Genomic DNA, 16,304 nt, shown 5'->3' on the forward strand with positions numbered 1-16,304 from the left:
AAGGATCTTATGAGGAACAAATCATAGATGAACATGAACATGACTTGCAAATCAACCATAAACAAGATCAAAATCCAATTCCAAAGTCTATAGTCAAAATGGAATATCTTTATGATTTGAAAGATAGATTTAAAAAGATTACCAACTCCAAGGCTCAGAGTTCTACTTTTAGATTTGATGTGGTAAACCTAGGCAAAACTGAAAAGCTTGAAAATTCAACCTAGTTCTTGGTTTATCATTCAAAGAAAGGATATCATTCATTAAATTGTTGAAAACATATAAAGGTGTCTTTGCCTGGGATTATTCAGATCTCAAGACCTATGATACCTCTATAATTCAACATACTATACCGATGACCTCTAATGAGAAACCAATTCAACAGAAGCTTAGAAAGATTCATCCAAATGTTGAAAGCCAAATCAAACCTGAATTGAACAAACTTCTGAAAGAAAAGATAATCTTTCCCATTAGACACTCAAAATGGGTATCAAATATGGTTAGAGTCAGGAAAAAGAATGGATATATTAGGATTTGTATTGATTTTAGGAACTTAAATAGAGCTTTTACAAAAGAATAACTTTCCTTTGCCTACCATGGAGCAAATATTGCAATCAGCTGCAGGCTCTGAGTTAATGTCTTTTCTAGATGGATTTTCAGGACACAATCAGTTCCTTATACATCCAGATGATAGACTGAAGACAAAATTCAGGACCAAGTGGGGACATACGCTTATCAGAAGATGCCTTTCGGACTTATCAATGCAGGCGCTACATTTCAACACGCCATGGATGTTGCTTTTAAAGGTCTGATTAATAAATCAGTTGTTATTTACCTAGATGACATCACAGTCTACTCTAGGAATAGAAACAATCATTTGAATGACCTAAAGCATATTTTTGAAAGATGCCAGACATATGGAATTTCTCTAAATCCCAAAAAGTCATGCTTTACCTTAGCAGAAGGAAAGCTTCTCGAATTCATAGTGTCCAAGAAAGGAATTTATATTGATCTTAATAGAATCCAAGAAATTGAAAATATTCCTTTCCCACATAACAAAAATACCATGCAATCATTCCTAGGCGAGATTAATTTTGTCAAATGATTTGTTCCTGATTTTTCACAGATTGTTCTGCCCCTTCAATCAATGATAAGAAAGAATGTAGTATTTAAATGGGGTAAAGATGAAAGAGAGTCATTTGAGTTAATCAAAAAAGCTATTATTAATGCTCCTTCTTTAACAACTCCTAACTTTCTCAAACCTTTTGTATTGTACACATTTTCATCTGATACATCATATGCAACAGTTTTAACATAGCTGAATGATCAAAACATTGAGACACCTATCTCTTTTTTCAGTTCCAATTTACAGAGTGCTGAGCTAAACTACTCAGCTGTTGAGAAACATGATTTTGTTGTCTTTAAAACCTTAAAAAATTTCAGACCTTTTCTCCTCAAAACTCATATAAAATTAGTTGTACCTTACCCTACAATAAGGCAATTATTGATTCAAAGAGAAATGGGGGAGAAAAGAGAAAATTGCGTCACTGCACTTCAAGAGTATGATGTAGAAATCTGACTAGCTAAAATTGTTAGGGGCCAAGGTTTTTGTAGGATGCTAACTAGAGCTTCCCATTTATCAGGATGCTTAAGACCAAGGTAATGAAGTGAAAATATCAGAGGTAAGCCTCAACGATGCACAATCACAATATGCTGATTTGAAGTTTTACTTAAAGAATGGATATGCTCCTATGCATCTCAATTACAAAACAAAGCATGATTTAAGGTTGAAATCAAATCAGTATGAATTAATTGATAATGTGTTATTTAGAAAAAATTATGATTCGGTATTATTAAGATGCCTAGAGAAACATAAAGCTGAAAAGGTTATGCAGGAATTACATGATGGACTAGCTAGAGGTCATTTCAGAGGAAACACCACAGCTCACAAAATCCTGCATGCAAGTTATTATTGGTCAACACTATTCAAGGATGCACATGACTATGCAAAAAAATGCAAAACTTGTCAAACTGCAGCTGGAAGAGAAAAGAAACCAGCATTCTCTTTACAACCAGTGAATATCCAACAACCATTTGAACAATGGAGATTAGATATAATTCGTGAGATTGTTCCTAACTCTTCCAAGTAGCACTGTTGGGTTGTGTTATATTCTTTCCACGTAGTTAACAGGGGGTTTGAAGGGCACCCGTAACCCCACTTTATGGGGTCCAGGGCAGCGCCCCGAAAATTTTTGGTTTTGGACCCTATGTTAGGTTGGGCGGACCCACCTATGGTTTTGTGCATGATTTTCACACATGTTTTTTGAATGCGATGGTTTTCAGTCCATGGTATTGGATGCTTCGGAATGTATAAATATGTATTGTAATATTGAAAGCAACATAATGAAAAATCAAGCTGGTAGTCCCGGTTTTATGTGTATATGTGTTTTATGTGTTATGCTCTCGCATTGTTTATTTTTCTGTGCTTTTAGAATTCGTATGCAGGTAATTTCTGTACGGGGTTAAAACCTACATTTGGTATCAGAGCTATTTTGGCTTTAAGGGGACGCCTTTGTTGCTAAGGGGTTTCTCTCGGGCCTGTGGTAGACCCGGTTCAGTGGGAGATCTGCGAGATCGATTCTGGTGGTGAAAGAAGATGGCGAGTAGTGGAAAGATAGAGATCGAGAAATTTAATGGTCAGAGTTTTGAGTTGAGGAAACTCAAGATGGAGGATCTCTTGGTGGATAAAGATCATTAGATCGCGGTAGATCTGGGTACTAAACCAACAGGAGTGACCGATGAAGAATGGAAGAAGTTGGATCAGAAGGCAAAGAGCACAATACGATTGTGTGTCTCAGATTCAGTATTGCTGAATGTATCAGGGGAAGCTACGACAAAGGCTTTGTGGGACAAGTTAGGGACTTTGTACCAATCTAAGTCTCTAGTGATTAAAATGTTCCTGCGGAAAAAGCTGTATAACCTGAGGATGAAAGATGGAGACTCAGTGACAGAGCATCTAAATGCGTTTAATACTGTTGTAAGTTAGTTAGCATCTGTTGATATTAAAATTTCAGATGAAGATAAGTGCATTAGTTTGTTGTGTTCTCTACCAGATTCGTGAGATAGTCTGGTTATTACAGTAGGTAGCAATGCAACTGCCTTGCATTTTGATGAAATAGTCTCATCGTTACTGACAGAGGAGATGAGACGGAAAAATATGGAGAGCCAGAATGGTGATGCCTTGTCTGTACGAGGAAGGTCCCAGAATAGAAACAAAAATAAGTCATCGAGTGGGAGATCTAAATCTAGAGGGAGATCTATATCTCCAGGAAAAATTGTAAAAGTGGTGTGCTAGAAATGTGGAAAGGAAGGGCACTTCAAAAGGGACTATAAACCTAAAGCTCCTGATAAAGGAAAGTGATCTAATGATGCTCCTTCTACAGAGGTGAAAACCACCTCAGATGAAGGTGGGGATGTGTACTTGGCTTCTTTAAGTACACATGTAGATCATGAGGCATGGTTGATTGACTCAGCTGCATCCTTTCACTTCACTCCCCATAGAGAGTGGTTCTGCGAGTATGAGAAATATGATGGTGGTGATGTCTTCTTGGGGGATGACAGGAAGACTAGAATCATTGGTCGCGGAAAAGTAAAGTTGAAGTTGCAAGGTGGAAGGGTTAGAACACGTCCAGGTGTTCTACATATTCCTCCATTGATTTCTGTTAGCAAGATGGATGATGCAGGTGTAAAAACAGTGTTCGAGAAGGATACCTCCAAGATGGTTCGGGGAGCACTGGTATTGATGCGGGGAGTTCGGATTGGAACTCTGTACAAGTTGCAAGGTAGCACTGTTATTGATGGGTGCAATATTTCTGTGGTTCCTGAAAGTGGAGCATAAAATCTAGTGGTCTTTGGATAGAAGACCATGCTGTGGCATCAAAGGCTTGGGCATATTGGAGAAAAGGGCCTTCGGATACTTCATGGTAAAGGTATGGTAGAAGGTATGAGTAATAGCTCTTTGGATTTTGATTTCTGTGAAAAATGTGTATATGGGAAGTAGAATCGGGTGAGTTTCCCCTCTGGTAGTAAGAGGGCGAAACATATATTAGAACTTGTGCACAATGATGTGTTTGGACCTGTGAAGGTTCCATCACTGGGTAATTCTGTGTACTATGTATCATTTATAGATGACTTCTCAAGGAATAAATGGATATATTTCCTTAAGAAGAAATCTGAAGTCTTTGACAGGTTTAAAGAATTTAAGGCTCTGGTGGAAAACCAAACAGAGAAGAAGATAAAGGTGCTGAGAACAGATAACAGTGGAGAGTTTTGCAGTAAGGAATTTGAAGAATTCTGTAAGAAGTGTGGTATAGCACGACAGAAGACTACTCCATATACACCTCAGCATAATGGAGTTGCAGAAAGAATGAATAAGACGTTGATTGAAAGGGCAAGAAGCATGCTCAGTGGTGTTGGGTTACGACAGGAATTTTGGGCAGAGGCGGTGGATACTGCATGTTACCTGGTCAACAGGTCACCTTCATCAGCGTTGGAGGATAAGACTCCACAAGAGGTATGGACTGGTAATAAACCCTCTCTTTCACATCTGAGGGTATTTGGATGTGATGCATATGTACATGTTCCAAAGGAGAAACGAACCAAGTTGGATAATAAATCTGAAAAGTGCATCTTTGTTGGGTATAAAGATGGTTTAAAGGGTTATAAGCTTTGGAACCCAGTCACACGGAAGGTTGTGTACAACCGAGATGTGGTGTTCAGAGAGGTGAAATATGTTATTAAACATGAATTCCAATGAAAGGAACCTGAGAAGATAGAGTTTGAGCTAAAGGAGGAAGAATTAGACTCTACAACAGAGGAGGAATCAGAAGATGAAGAGCCACAAACTCCGACTGTGAGAAGATCAGTTCGAGAAAGAAGGAAGCCTGAAAGGTATAGTCCATCTGCTTTCTATTCAAATTTTTCTTTATCTATTACTGATGATGATCCCAGAACTGTGAAGGAAGTAGTAGATTCAGAGGATGGAAAACTCTGGAAAGAGGATGTGGTTGATGGAATGGCATCTTTGCACAAAAATGAGGCTTGGGATCTGGTGGAGTTACTGGCTGGAAAGAAACCCATTGGCAGCAAATGGGTGTTCAAAAATAAGGCAAATGCAGAAGGAAAAGTGGAGAAATACAAAGCTCAGTTCGTAGCAAAAGGTTATTCCCAGGTGTCGGGAATTGATTTTGGTGATATTTTTTCTCCTGTTGCCAAGGTAACTTCTATTAGATTACTTTTATCTGTTGCTGCTGATTTTGATTTTGAGGTAGAACAGATGGATGTGAAGAAAACATTTCTTCATGGGGATCTGGAAGAGGAAATCTACATGAAGCAACCTGAAGGCTTTGCAGCGAAGGGTAAGAAAGAACTAGTATGCAAGTTGAAGAAGTCTCTGTATGGGTTAAAACAGTCACCAAGGATGTGGTATCAGAAATTTGATACGTTTATACGGGGACTTGGCTTCACTAGAAGCAAAGCAGATCACTGTGTGTATTTTAAATTAATTGGCGACCGTGTTATTTATCTGGTCTTGTATGTGGATAATATGTTGCTGGTTGGAAATGACAAAGAAATTATCCAGGATTTGAAGACCCAATTGTCCTCCAAATTCGACATGAAAGATCTTGGTGCTGCAAACTATATTTTGGGCATGGAAATTAAAAGAGATTGGGGAAAGAGGAAGCTTTGGTTAAACTAGAGGAAGTATGTCGAGATAATACTACAAAGGTTTAATATGCAGGATAGTAAACCGGTGAAGGTTCCTATTCACGTAGGTGTGAGGTTATCTGCTGAACAGTGTCCCAAGACACAAGAAGAGGAAGAGGACATGTCCCGTGTTCCATGTGCAAGTGCAATCAGTAGCCTGATGTATGCAATGGTCTGTACTAGACAAGGCATTGCACATGTAGTGGGAGTATTGAGCAGGTTTATTTCAAAACTAGGAAAGGAGCATTGGACAGCAGTGAAGCGGGTTTTCAGGTATTTGCGTGGCACTAGTGATTATGTTTTGTGCTACCAAGGAAGACCAGGATTCGACAGAGTGTTGGATATTCATGGCTTTGTTGATGCAGATTGGGCTGGAGATCTGGATCAGAGAAGATCTACAAGTGGGTATGTGTTTAACCTATTTGGAGGTGTAGTCAGTTGGATGAGTAAGAAACAATCTGTAGTGGCACTATCAACTATAGAGGCAGAATACATGGCAGCCACTCATGCAAGCAAGGAAGCAGTTTGGTTGCAGAGATTGTGTTCAAATATGGGGTTAATACAGGAAGCTATAAGGATAGACTGTGACAGCCAAAGTGCAATTTTCTTGGCAAAGAACCCTGCATATCATTCAAAGACAAAGCACATTGATGTTTAGTATCACTTTGTGAGGGATATGATAGAAGACAAAAAGGTGTTGCTGGTAAAGGTGGACACTTTGAAGAATACTGCAGATGCATTGACAAAATCTGTGAGCTCTGAGAAGTTCTCTTGGTGTAGAGAGACAATGGGTATTTCAGGGCTGGGAAAATGACTAAGCTCTCTTGTTCCCCCCAATGGAAAGAAAACAACAAATGGGAGAATGTTGGGTTGTGTTGTATTCTTTCCACGTAGTTAACAGGGGGTTTGAAGGGCACCCGTAACCCCACTTTATGGGGTCCAGGGCAACACCCCAGAAAATTTTGGTTTTGGACCCTATGTTAGGTTGGGCAGACCCACCTATGGTTTTGTGCATGATTTTCGCACATGTTTTTTGGACGCGATGGTTTTCGGTCCATGGTATTGGATGCTTTGGCATGTATAAATATGTATTGTAACATTGAAAGGAACATAATGAAAAATCAAGCTAGTAGTCCCGGTTTTGGGATCCAGTGGGAAAATCTCTGTGTATATGTGTTTTATGTGTTATGCTCTCGCATTGTTTATTTTTTTGCGTTTTTAGAATTCAAGGTAATTTCTGTACAGGGTTAAAACATACAAGCACAAGTACATCCTTATAACTACTAATTATTTCACGAAATGGGTAGAAGCTATCCCACTAAATTTAGCTAACACAGAAAGTATTACAGACTTTATCGATCAGTACATAATCACTAGGTTTGGCTTACCCACAACTTTAATGTTTGATAATGCATCTTATTTTTCTGGAAATACTATGGTAGAATTTGCCTTAAAAATAGGTTTCAAATTGAAGTATTCAGCCAACTATTATCCACAAGGTAATGGATTAGCCGAATCAACAAACAAAAATCTTATCAGAATCATCAAGTGGACTATAGACCAAAATCATAGGAATTGGCACAAAGCATTAACATTTGATCTTTGGGCAGATAGAATAACACAGAAGGTCTCAATCGGTTCTTCTCTCCTTTTGCTTTAGTTTATGGAAAAGAAGTAGTTTTCCCCACAAACATAGCAATCCCATCTCTCGCCCTAGTGTAATTTATTAATGAAATCCTTCCTCTTCTCTTCAAGCAAGATAATTTTAGATCCTTAAGCTTGAAGAAGAAAGAGAAAAAGCTAAAGCTACCCATTCCCATCATCAACAGTTAGTCAAAGCCTCTTTTGATACAACCTCTGCCAGTCATAAAACCTTTGAAGTAGGTGATCTGGTTTTGAAATGGGACAAAGCACATGAGGAAAAGGGAAAACACACCAAATTCCAAAGACTGTGGCTTGGACCATTCCAAATCATTGAGAAAATTGGTCAATCAACATTTCTTTTACAAGACTTGTTAGGTAGAGTAGATTTTTTGCTTGTTAATGGGAAAACTTTGAAAAAATACTCTTCCTAGAAGACAACCTCTTCTAATTTTGTACCATATTGTCTTTAAGATTCTTACGAAAATAAAGGTTAAGTAGTATTTACTTTTGGCTTCTCAAAATAAAGTCTTTGACAATATTTTGATTTTTCGCTTCTATAAATAGGAAAAGTTAAAGAAATAATTAGAGCATTTGAGTATCAAAATGAACCCTATTTCTTTGGAAAAACTTTACCTTGTTAAAAACACTTATTCTATGAACAACTCTTATCTTTATAAAGTATAGATGTTTTGTTATCAGTCAAGAAAAGAATATTTAACTTAGTAAGGACTTTCTATAGATGAGTATCTCAAAACTCTATTATTATCATCCACAACTCTTAAAAAAGAAGGGCCAATGATTCACCCCATCTAATAATTTTTTTTTTTAGAGTGTAATTCTAAAATATGCAAAACTTAAAAGATAATAAGTCTCATTAAGATCTTGTTTACCATGATCATAGTGGAATTATTAAACTAATATTACCAATACTGCATATCAAAACAGGGTAATAGCCAATGATCTAATCAATCAAAGGACAAGGGGTCTCATCAAGAGCCAGCTTGTTCAGTGTAGTTACAACTAGTGAATGCAATTTTCAGTATTGGGTTACCAAGCCTAGACAATGTCTTTTAAGAAACTTGAAAGAAAAATTACATGAAAGGAAAAAACAAGATTCAAATGAGAAAGAAAGCGAATAAATATCATTTTGAATTTTGAAAATTGCTTTAGATGGGACAATGAATCATTTTTGGTTAAAAGATAACTTTGCCGAGGCTATGAATGCTTGCTGGTAGTAGAGATTCTATCTATGATAAATGAGTAAACAATAAAAACTTATCTTTAGAAGACAGCTATTATATCTCTTTAAATCCTAGTATTGACTGATGCAAACATTTGTATTTTTATCACTACAAGAGTAAAGTAGTTGAATAATTAAATTAAGTGAGTAATTATGATTTCAGAGAAATGTTGTTTAGTTTGTAACTCATGTAATTATTATTCCTATAACTCTTCTAATTTTGAAAGTTTTAGAGATTTCAAAAGACCAATCAAAGATAGCTGGTTCTCCCAAGTGAATCGCCAATTGTTGTACTATGTAACAACCCCCCATTTATAGGGAGTAATAGTTAATATTTGACCTATAAATGGGGACCCTTTTAAATTTTTAGCCTTTGAAAATAAAATCTAACTCTACAAATTTTTCCTTAAACCTTTAGAATGCAACCCATACTTAAAACTTTTATCGCAAATCGCATTTCGCAGTTTTCCATGTGACAATTATAAACATCCTAACGAAATCCCGAAATGCGATATGTGATAAAGCCCCCACTGCAATTTTCCAATCATGACACTCTAAGAATATGTGATCACACTTCACAAGTTGAAATTTAATAAAGCATGACACTGTCTTATCCCTTAAAAATTGCGAAATGCGATATTGCGATGTTTCGCAATCACATTTTGCATTATCTCCAAGCAATGCTATATTGCAACGTTTTAAAGCCGTGATGTGGCAAATTAGGCATGAAGTGTGGGAAGTTACTGAGTTTTAATGAAATATTAAGTGGGTTGACAGAGCAATTATTGTTTAGCATCTCGAGGAGAGAAGTTAATGTTTGCAAGTTGTGGTTAGTTATCATAAATATTGCATTCAAAATCTTCCCACGATTCAAGTGCTTTCAAAGAGCTCTCAACCTTAATTTTCCTCTACTGTGTACACTAATACATCTCTCTTTCATTTCAGGAAAGCTTCAAAAGAGATGTCCTTAGGGAAAGTAATGCAAAAATAGAAGCAACAGAGTGTTTAAGTGTCCGAGGTTGCAGAGATGTCACCCATATTTGCTGATACAGTTTGCAGAGCTGTTGGAGGAGTAATGACGTGGGAAGTCATATACAATAGAATTGAAGATGAGCGGCCTAAAATTATTGTTACCAAGGCAACAACAGATTCAATAAAACCCTTGGGAGTTCAATTCAAATATGCTGCTTGCTCTTTTCTTCACAGAATAGGAGCAAGAGCCAAGATACTACCATACACTGATATGGTTAAATGGGTGGTGGAGAATGTTAATATTGAAGACAGACAATTCAAGAACTCAAAGATGGTGTTGATGGGATCGTTTAAAGCTAAAGATTTGAAACAAATGTATCATCTTCCCTACCCTCAGGATATATATGATAAATCATTCCTGGCCAAGTTCGCGAAGCAGAATGAAGAACCCTTCAAGATGATTCAGGGATGGAGAGTCCTAGAAAACAAATTCAAATATGATAAGACGGGTATGTACCCCATAGCTTCTTTAGAAAATCCCCATAACTATGCAGTCTCTATGTTATGTAGATTGTATGGAATGCCTAATAATACCAACTTCTCTATAGAATGGGTCCCTTTAATCGATGCATGTGTCAATTCTCATATAATGAATTCGACTACTATCCTATCTGATAACCTAGCTACTGCTATTTCTGAATATCATCAAAAGAGATCCACCTCCACATAGAACCTTCCTCCATTTTATATGAGTGCCTATATGATGGACTCTATTTGCTTCTGTACTAAGTTTCTAATTATGGGTTGGAAATGGACCTTGCAAGACCCCTACCCCATCCATCTCAGTCACAAACAGATGTGGGAATCCCATTTTATACCCATTTTTACAAGATATGCCATGGTGTTATTCTACCATTACATCAAATGATTTTTGATAAAAAGGCCCCCAAGTTTTCTAAGGAAGCCGCTACAGACCTTCTTATAGTAGGCAAGTACTTTGTTGAACAATGGTTCACATATATCAAAGTTTACAAAAGTACATCAGAACCACATGTACTTCCTTTGTATGTCTCCGACAAGCTGTTAGCCAGAGAAATAGCTCACCAAACTGTTGGAAAAGGCTTAACCAAGACCTTGAAAGATAACAAAAAATCACTATGGCCACCCTTTCCCATCCGGTGTGGTTCTTTTTCATTGGAGAACTTCAACCATGCAAACAAAGAATTACTCAACATAGAGAGCCTCAGGATGCATACTCTACCAAAGAGACAATTTGACGTAGACAAAGTAGCACAAAATGTTACTACGACACTAAAGGTTAAACCCTGTATCCATGAAGCTCATGAATTTGAATATTTTTTACAATCAACTGAATCATTCAAACAAGCATTCGATTGGGTGAAAGTGAATTTGAATCCTGATGACTTTGAAAGGTTTCAGGAATTTAGAAATCAGAGGCTCGAAACAATCCCATTGCATTTGTTAAGAATTGATGACAAACCTACATCTAGTGTAACTATTAACAACGAAGGACCAAATTCTCACACAAAATCTTAGGTGAATGCAACCCAGAACACAAGGAAGACACAGGAAACAGAGGCTACAGCAGAATCCAATAGAAGGTCAACTGAGAAACAGGTCAAAAGTGACCTAACTCAAGATATGGTCCCAAAGGAAAAAGCAGTGATATGGAGCCAGAATGAGACCTGTTTAATAAAAAACTTCAAGATACTGCCAAACCAACAAATGTCAAAGAAACTACAAGATATCATACTCCATACCAAACTAAAAAAAATTCAGAATTTGAGCCAATGAATGAGCAAGGGACAAGTTCACATTATGTAGAAATGATTCCTACATTTCCAACATCTGAGATTATCCTAAAGGTTATAGAAACACCTCCTTTAGATGTTTTCTATAGCCCACTGCACAAGACTGTAGTAATAAGACAGAGGAAAAGAAGGAGAGTGGAAACACCTGAAATCCCACCAGGGAATGAACCAATGGATATAGTCTGGAGGGATATTCCTTCAAATCCAACTGAAAATTTAACTAGGCTATCACAATTTACAGGGGCATATGCTACTGCCACCATGGATAAAGCCACTGAAGTATATGTTTTGTTAAGAGAAAGGGAAGAAAGGATAACACAACTTGAGCAACAACTGGAAATCGAGAAAGCAAATGTAAACAAGCAAACCGCAGAACAAATAGTCCAATTGTAGCAAAGTATGGAAGTACTTAGGATAAGCCACGAAGCATACATCTTTGCAAAGAATATGCAAATCCAAGAGTTGCAAGAGGCTATGGCCAAACATAAAGATGTTCCCACTGTTGATGAGTTCATCAAAGAGGCATTGGAGCTAAACTCCTTTCGGTCAAAACAACAAAATCTATTCTACCAGAAAATGTCTCATATCACCCCTTATTTGAATACCAGTGATCAATTAACAGATAAGGCAATTGATCCGAGAACTAAGTTTAATGACTTAAATACTAAGATCTCTGACTACATTGAATGGCAAGAATATATAGAAGGAAGAAGCGCCAATCTGCTAGTGATTGAAGAAACACATAAAGGCATATTATTCATAGATTTGGATGTGCGGATCAAGCGGGCAGAATTGGCAGTAGGAAGAGCAGTAGGAATGGCAAAGAATATAATAAAAGTAGTCAATCACACTTTGCACACCACCAACTTGATAAAAGAAGGTAATCCAAAATCACTGCTAGATTTGAATGACTTGGATAAAAACTGGAAAGCAAAGATGAAAATACAAAGGGAGGCGATCACAAAATTATCAAAGACCAACAGGGAGGCATATTGGCAATTTCTTGCCAAACCTCACAGCTAAATTATGACACTGAATTGTTCACTCAATTCAACACAAAGGATGTTGCCACCTCTTACATATTCCATCTTCGTAGGACATGTCAGAACACAATTTGGGGCACCTTCTCAAGTAAAACCAATGTCCGACATATGCGACCTCAAGGAAAAGTTGGTCGACAACAAGACATCTTCATAACCTCTGGTCATCAAATCACTTTTATTTTTAGAGTTAGTTGCTAGTTAAGAGGAAGGTTGTTTGAAACTTCCTTAGATATTTTGTATAATCTATTTTGAACTTTAGTTAGATAGTATTTATACCCTTCTCATGCATTTAGAGATGGGTCCACGATTTTATCAAAAACATTTGCAAAGAATGCACTTTTGTAAGTTTGTGAATGCCTTGATGAAATTATGGAACATGGTCATTACTTTTGAATATCAAACTACTTTCGTTTGTTAATGCACTACTGTATGCTTGGAGAATAATTTGATTGCGGAAAGGAGCTGATCTATGTCACTAGTCAAATGAGCAGAACATTACACATATGGTACTTTTATCTTGTATGATCAATTATGTTTTATCAAATTAGTGATAACATTTCGTTTTCATGAATTATATATGGAGTATTTTTCTTCTGTTATGTGTTAATTGCACTACTGTATGATGCTTATCTGAAAGCATTTATTTTCATATATGATCATTAAATATATGCGATATAATCTACACATTTCTTTGACTAACTATTTAGTCAAAGAAATTATATTTACATGTTATCATCTCTGTTTAACACGTAAATGATCTTTATTATCACATACCAAACATATATCTTTTTAGATCGCATATCCCACAGAATACCCCAGGTTTATATTAGATTAAGTTAACTAGAGATTGGCATGTCATAATAGGTCATTTAGTTATCATTATTCTTATTTCAATCGCTTGAAAACCACCCATTCTCATTTTCAAACTCATTCTGGGAAACTGGTCCCATCATCCCCAGTTGGAGCCACCACGTCAAATAGAAAAGGAGCTACCTTCAAGGTCCGGATCGGGTGGTTATCCCCCATGTTGGAGCAACAAAATTCTGAGGCTTCAACACTAAAGAACACATATTCCCTTATAATGCTGATGTGCGCTTGCCAACGCATTATATTAATGAGCTTAGACTTGACATGAATCATCCAGAAGTTATTTAGCTCGTCTTAATAGTCATGAACGATACCACAGTTTGGAAATAATTCACATGGCCTAACTAGTTTCATTTTAGGGTATTTCTATTGTGGGTATGCATTGATCGGTGTGTATCCGAGCCCACTCCAGATTCCCTAAAAAGTCAATAAAAAAAAGAACCAATTAGTTTACAGATATGACAAATAAATAAATAAACAACTAGTTCACTTTGGGCAAATAAACAATGAATTATCCAAATCAAGGTGTTACAAATTATATGGGTTGGTCAAGTGTGCCCAAGTTTGGAGACCAACTCAAAACCCAAGTGCTCCCATGAATCTGTTAATTGTAGTTGTGTTTGATATTTTATGATGCCCAAGGTGATGATGCACTCATCGAGCGCATTCCTTGAAATGCTCATGACCATGTGTTTGGAGGGTGGAGATTAATGCAAAGCAAGGCTTCAAAGACGCATGGGAAATGTGACAAACTTACAAACCCTAATGCATGCGTTGAGATGGGGAACCAATTATGAATAGGGGAAACATGACATTCAATGATTCTTACCATAATGCCAAACAATGTTGATGAGAATGCAACTCTAGAGATATATGAATTAGGTTATATCATGTAGGGAAACATTCTTGTGCCAATTTAGGGTTTCTCCCCAAACCCTAGTATGGCCAACATAATGAAAGCCAAATTGGAGTCTTGTCCACCCACAAACGGTGCCGCTATTTATTGAAAGGCATAGGGATAATCTCTGAAGTTGTGGGCAAGACATCAAACTTCTGAAACCCTAGTGCAATATATATCGCACGATTGCACAAGTGAGTGCATCAACAGGGTCTGATAAGAACAAGCCATGGGGGGAATTAGCCAATGAACAACTGGAGCATCCCTTAATGGCTTGAGGTGAGCATAGGGGGACTTGAAATTTTTAGATATGCCCAAAATTTTGGGTGGTGTTGTAGCGGCTACAACACCGAGTTAAGTAGATTTTGTTTGAGCACATCACTTTAGAAATATTTGGTTTCCTTGTAAACAAAAGGATCCAGGATGTCGTTGGATCCTTCACAAACTCCAAGCACTGTTATGGCATAAAAGACACTAGGAACTTCAACCTTCCTCTGCTTACCAAGAATATGTGGACCAATTTTATGGGTCCTAGTATTTGGAATGACATTATAAGTGAAAAATACCTTAATGACACTAATTTGGAAGATTGGGTCTTAGTTGGTGTGTCGGTAAAGAACAAACTATCATTCATATGGCGTAGCTTGATGAAATCAAATCCATGGTTATGTGGAAATCTTAGATGGGAGGTAGGTCATGGTAAAATATATATATATATATATATATATATATATATATCTTGGATTAGATGCAATTCTAGGTCTGACTGGGTATCATATCCTCTCCCTCCCCATTATTCAATTCTTAATGGGTATGGGATCCTCACTTTAGCACACATTGTCTACCCACAAAATGTACTTTTTTCCCTCAACTAAATGGTTGCATGTAGAGGAGTTGGCACTCCCATTAGAGTTTGTTGTCGAATTGGAAATCTACCATTCTCATCTATGCCACGTGGGGATTTCTCTGTCGGAGAAGGAAAACAGGCTCACATGTAGCGGTCGCTCCTTTGGAGGTTAGATCTAAACCAAAAATGCATATTAATATATCACCAAGTAGAATCGACAGGGCTATTGCACATATTGGTTGGCTCTTATGTGGAAATAAGACATACCAATAAAACTAAAATGGTTCACCTAGCTAGTGATCCATAATCAAATTCTTACCTAGGAAAGTTTAGCCAAGAGAGGATTTCAGGGCCCGAGGTTTTGTCCTCTCTATCGATCAACATATGAGGAGGTTGTTCATCTATTCTTGAACTATCCTTTTGTGATCACCATTTGGGAGGACGTCTCCAATTCTCTTAAGATCAACACACAGGTGGACAAGTCTTCTATTGCAACATGTCTCCTCAACTGGTCAAATTGTACCCAAGAATTGAGAGAAATTCCACTATATATTTTTTGGGGTATCTAGCATTGTGGAAACAATTGCATTTTCAAGAATAAACTCCCTGACTCGAGATCTGCCAGTCTGAAATTTGTGTCCTACTTTCTAGAAATTGGTCCATGGCGACCATTTTTTCACAAGCGCCAATGGACATATAAGAACCTTGATAATTTTTCCCTTGGCTTTTTATGATGCCTCTACAAGTGGTGTGTGTGGATGTGGTGATATTATCATCTTTTGACCTTCCCTGGCTTTCCATTTATTCTGGTTAGTGGGGCCTGGCACCAACGTTCGAGCATAGGTGAAGGAAACATTCGACCTGCTGTCGAAAATTACTTAAAACAATACAGGCATCTTCAGATGATCATAATAAATCTATATTGGTTTTATCATCTAAGGCAATGTATGTAATCGGGTTTTGGCATTTTCTATAACGATATCATATTTCCGCTATGCTCACGACATTTTCCCCAGACAAATTTAGTGGAATTTTTCCCTTTTAAAATTTTCTCGTTTATTATTGTTATAGTTGAAAAATATATGATTGGTAAATGTCTTCATTGTTTTTCAATTTTAATTCAGTGTTGTGTTTTAATTTTTTTTCAGAGAGAAAAAGCGATATTGTATTATATTGAGGATATATAATAAAACTAGAT

The sequence above is a fragment of the Pinus tabuliformis genome, chromosome 7, assembly GCF_031772625.1.
Source record: "Pinus tabuliformis cultivar Carrire ecotype Pingquan chromosome 7, CPIR1, whole genome shotgun sequence".
Taxonomy (NCBI): domain Eukaryota; kingdom Viridiplantae; phylum Streptophyta; class Pinopsida; order Pinales; family Pinaceae; genus Pinus; species Pinus tabuliformis.